We start from the raw sequence: 5,244 nt of genomic DNA, 5'->3' as shown, positions 1-5,244 counted from the left end.
TTTTCACTAATTTCATCCATTGAAATAAGCCCTATGCATTTTACAATCCTCCTCAACCTCTACCTTCCTCAAGATCTTTGCGTCATCAGCAAACAGACTTGCATAACTGTTCACTCCATCTACCATATCATTTACATAAATCAGGAACATTACTGGCGTCAACACCGAGCCCTGGTACTCCACTTGTTACTTCCCTCCATCCAGACATCTTATCCTTTATTACTGTCCTCATTTGTCTGTCTCTCAAAAAGTCTTTCATCCATTCCAGGAGGTTCTCCTTCAACCCTCCTATATGCTTTAGTTTCCACATTAGTCTCTTATGGGGTACCTTGTTGAAGGCCTTCTCCAAATCTAAATACTGTACACACAATCCACCCAACCATCTCTCTCCTGAAGCACGTCAATCAGTTTTGAGTAAAAGCTCAAGAAGTTGGAAATACATGACCTTCCACTTCTAAATCCAAACTGACTATGAGCCAAAATATTCATCTCTTCCAGATATTTTATCCATCTTTCTTTCAGAATTCTTTCGCACAATTTTGCGACCATGCTGATTAGGGACACTGGTCTATAATTTAGGGGTTCTTCCCTGTTTCCTCCGTTATAAATTGGTACCACATGTCCCCTCTTCCATTCTTGAGGCACTTTTGCCACCTCCAGAGAACACACAATTCAACTGTGAATCTTATCCCCCAGTTGCTCTCTGAATTCCTTCAGTACCCAATTAGAGATTCCATCAGGTCTTGGGGCTTTCCTTACATCTTGAGTTTCCAGTAATTTATACACTTCCTATACTTCCACTCTTATGTCTTTTATCACTACATTTGTAGCACTCCCTCCTCTTCCACAAACTCCTTTTCACTAGTGAAAACTGATTGGAAACATTTGTTCATTATTTCTGCTTGCATTGCCGCATCTTTATAGATCTCTCCTTCTACTTTCAGTTTGGTAATTCCTACCACCAGCAGTATGTTGCTGTCGATAGCAAATCAACGTGGAGCGGTCGACTTCAGCAAACTTGGGAGTAAACATCACTTTCCTCTTCACGTTGCGTTTGCTTCTCGACGAGAAGTCAGCCGTGTACTGCATGAGTTTGTCTCGGGATCTCTTAATATCAAACAAAGTAGATCGGGCCAGGCTGAACTCGCAGAGGATGCGGGAAGAAGACCACCCTGCATCTACTTTCTCCAATATCTCCTGCTTTTTCTCCAGAGTCAACACCATTCTCTTCCTCTTCTCAGGCGGCGGGGCCATCATCACACACACGAAGGAGAGGTACGAGAGCAGCAGGAGTGCCTGCAGCAGGTAAGGCATCACCACAAAAGCGAGCACGTGGGCAGGATGACGACGAGTGTGCACTTGCGACGAGAGACAGGCGGAAAGTGGGGAGGATGCAGGGGCGCTCTAGCGGACATCGGAGGAATGACGCGCCACAACAAAGCTGTCCCGCGCCCTGCATGCCAAGTTCAAATTACGGGCGGGATTTTTTTTTTTTTTTTTTTTTTTTTTTTTTTTTTTTTTTTTTAAATAGAATATTGGATCCCGGGACGATCATGTCCGGTTAGTGGGGATGTTCGGATATTGGGCGTTCGGATATTAGAGGGATTATTTATTAACATTAGGGATAGGGTTGTCAGAGGTAGACAGAAAAAGACCTTGGACGAGGTTATTGAGTGTGACCTTGGGGTTAAGGATCTGAATAGGGAAGTTGCCTGAGATGAGCAGCATGGAAAGCTGCCATTAGGTGACCAAGGCTGACACATGCAAGCATGGTGGAGCCTTTAAAAACTAAACGAAAATGAAACTTTGCCTTTTTGTAATGACAGTTTACCAAAAGTGATTCATTCAAAATATGCATGATACTGGGTAGCTGTTTTTTACGTGTTGATCAGGTTAGAATTTTTTGCATGGTTGGTATTGTAGGCTTTCAAGGTTAGGTTTAGTGGCAGTCGTTGGTGGTTAAAATTATGGTGGGTATTTGGGGACAAAACCTCTCTGTTAGGTTAGGATGCACTGGTGCGTCCAGTCGGCGATATTGTGTGTAAACGCACTGCCTTGGGGCATTTTTAATAACCTGTCTTAATATACAGTAGTTATCTTTATAGTATTGGGCTTCCAGAACCTACCTCCCTATTTTACCTGTAAATATATGTAATGTTTTAGGACGAACTTGATTCAGCACGATGTTCTGCGTGACCTACCTAGTGTTGTATGTGGTCTGTACTATTTTGTTACTGATTTGCTGAAGCCATGTCTGATAAGGGAAAGAGTTGGATGATGATGGTGGTTTTAATGTAGTATATTATGCTTTTTGTAATTTTGTTATTGCCTGTGGACTGGGCTGGCTGTAAGGGGTGATGGGGAGGCCAGGCTTAATAAAACAAACTTTATTGAAGGTTATTTAAAGTTTGACATCATTATCATCGTCATCATCCAGATCTTTTTTCCCACCTAAAGATAATAATAATAATAATAATAATATGGACGGCACCACCCTTCATGGGCAACCCTTTAGACTCCTTTCAGACCTGAGTACAGTATTGTACTGTACAGGGAAAATATCTAAGACATATGACCTAATAAAGTGAACCAAGATTATGGCTTTACTAAATCAACAAGGATATGATTTAACTAAACCAACAAGAATATGGCTGCTCACCTTAACTCAAGAGGACAACAAGCTTGATGGACTTAAGAAGGGGATCCAAGGCAGGGTGAGGCACCTAGTGTGCACCTCCTGCAGCACCCGACCCACCACCTTCCTCGCCACACTCGTCACCACCACTTTCGACATTTTCACTAGCTAATGCACCCACTTTGTTCATAAACCCTTCAAAGTCTTTCTGACACCTCAGACATTGCATCATCCTCTTGATCTTCCCCAGGATATGGCTCTGTTGAAGTTGAAGGGAGTGATTCCTCACTTTCTTGAGGCCGCAGGAAATGTGTGATGAAGGTTTGCTTCCGTCTGTTAACCTGGTTGTGCCTGTCTGTGTAGTAGCAGAAGGTTCTGTCCAGTGAAGTCATCACTTCCACCAATCGCAACTGACAGTGTTCGATGTCCTTCAATTCTTCCTTGAACTTATCTAGGGCACACACTACCCAGCCGATCTCCATCATCGACAAGTCTCCATTCTCCATCACTGGTGGTGCTGGCTGTTCTGCTGCGGTCTCCTGCTCTCAGCCCTCTTGCTCTCAGCTCCGGATTTGAGCCACTCTTCCCTGCTGTCTCGCGTATTACGAGTTCAATTCACATGCTATTAAAAATACATTACAATTCGATAAAAAATAGGTCCTCGCGTACAATGAGATTCACTTACTGTGAGCTCGGGTACTATGCATACCTACTGTAGTCAATTACGATTACAATTACACAAAAGTCTGTAATCGATTACAATCGATTACGATTACAGATTACGATTACCCCACGTCTGCTAAATATGTCAGATTGACCCCCTGGGGGTAGGGTTTTTTTTTCAAGAATACTCCCCCAGTAAACCTGCTTGTCATAAAAGGCGACTAAAAGAGTTGGCGGAGGGTTAGTGCCCCTCCCCGGAAAACAACTAACTAAAAAGACAAACAATAAGCCTTGGACAAGGACTGACCAAAAGATGACGACCAAGGACCGGACAAAGGACATGGTTATCGGAACTTGGAATGTAAGGGGAGCGAATGATGAGGTGAAAGAGAGAGAGATTGTTCAGGTGCTTGAGGGTGCGAAAGTTGATGTATGCGGAATAACTGAAACGAAATGGAGAGGTGAGAGTGTGAGAGAATGGGAGTATGGATGGGGTATATGTGCAGGAGTAGGTGAGAATGAGAGGGCAAAAGAAGGAGTATGTATAGTTGTGAGTAAAAAATGGAAGAAGAGCATAAGAGAGTATGGATCAGTTGGGTCAAGGATTGTGTGGGTAAGATTGAAAGTTGGAATACAAATGTGGGTGATAGTGTGTGTGTGTATGCGCCAACGCAAGATCATTCAAGCAGAGTGAGAGAAGAGTTCTGGACAAATGTGGAAGTGTGCATGGAAAAGTTTGGAAGGAATGAGAGAGTGTTTTTGATCAGAGATATGAATGGTAAAGTAGGGAATGTGAAGATGGATGGAATAGTTGGTGAGTGGGGTGTGCCTGCTGAGATAGATGAGAATGGCAATGCTGGGAGGGGGTTGGTGATAGCCAATACCGTCTTCAGGCACAAGATGATTCACAGGTATACATGGCGAGTGATGAGAAGGGTGGGTGGTGAACTGAATGAAAGGAAGGCAATGATTGATTATGTGTGTGTGGATGAAAGGATGCAAAAATGTGTAATGGATGCAAGAGCTTATAGAGGTTGGGGGAGTGGACTTTCTGACCATTACTTGGTGGTGGCCAGAATCAAGGACCAATTAGGATGGAGAAATAGAAGAAGGGAGAGACGGGAAGAAAGAGTATTTGGAAGGAGAGTGGAAAGGTTACAAGAGGGTAAGAAAAAGGCAGAGTATAAGAGAGAAGTGGAGGAATGATTGGGCAAATATGAATTAGAGCAGATGGGGGACGTGGAAAGTGTGTGCAGGATATTTACAGAAGAAATATGTGCAGCATGTGATGTGGTGTGTGGGATGAAGAGAAGATGGAGGGGTGTGCAATGAACAGCGTGGTGGAATGAAGAGGTAAGACAGGCTGTGGCACAAAAGCAGAAAGGATACAATGAATGGATGAGAAATAGGGGCTTGGAAGAAGTTGAGAGGTGGAAGAGAGAGTTATATGTAGAAAGAAAGAGAGAGGTGAAAAGATTAGTAAGCAAGAGTAAGAAGAGAGTGGATGAAGAATTTGGAAGGAATTTTAGTGTAAAGTGGAGAGAGTGTAAGAAAATGTTCTGGAAGGAGGTGAAGAGAGTAAGACAGGGTAGCATTCAAGTTAGCTAGCAGGGGAGTAAAAGATAAATAATGGTAGATTACTAGTGGAGAAGGGAGAAAAAGTGAGCAGATGGAATGAACATTTTAAGCAATCGTTGAACATAGAAGATGGAAGTAATGTGAGTATAAGCGGCTGGGGAATGGCTGGGAGAAAGAAGGAGGTGAGAAGACAAGAAGAAATCAGTAGGATAGAAGTTGTGGAAGCAATGAAGAAAGTCAAACTGGGGAAAGCCCCAGGAATTGGTGGAGTGTGTGGTGGTATGCTGAAGCATGGGGGAGAGATAGTAGTAGAATGGATGTGGAAGATGTGCAGATTGGATTGGAAGTCAGGTATAATTATTCCCTTG

The sequence above is a fragment of the Coenobita brevimanus genome, unplaced genomic scaffold (assembly GCF_032717465.1).
Source record: "Coenobita brevimanus isolate Jiangsu-jjx unplaced genomic scaffold, ASM3271746v2 jjx.HiC_scaffold_3718, whole genome shotgun sequence".
In the NCBI taxonomy this organism is placed as follows: Eukaryota; Metazoa; Arthropoda; class Malacostraca; order Decapoda; family Coenobitidae; genus Coenobita; species Coenobita brevimanus.
Note: the sequence above shows the minus strand (reverse complement) of the source record.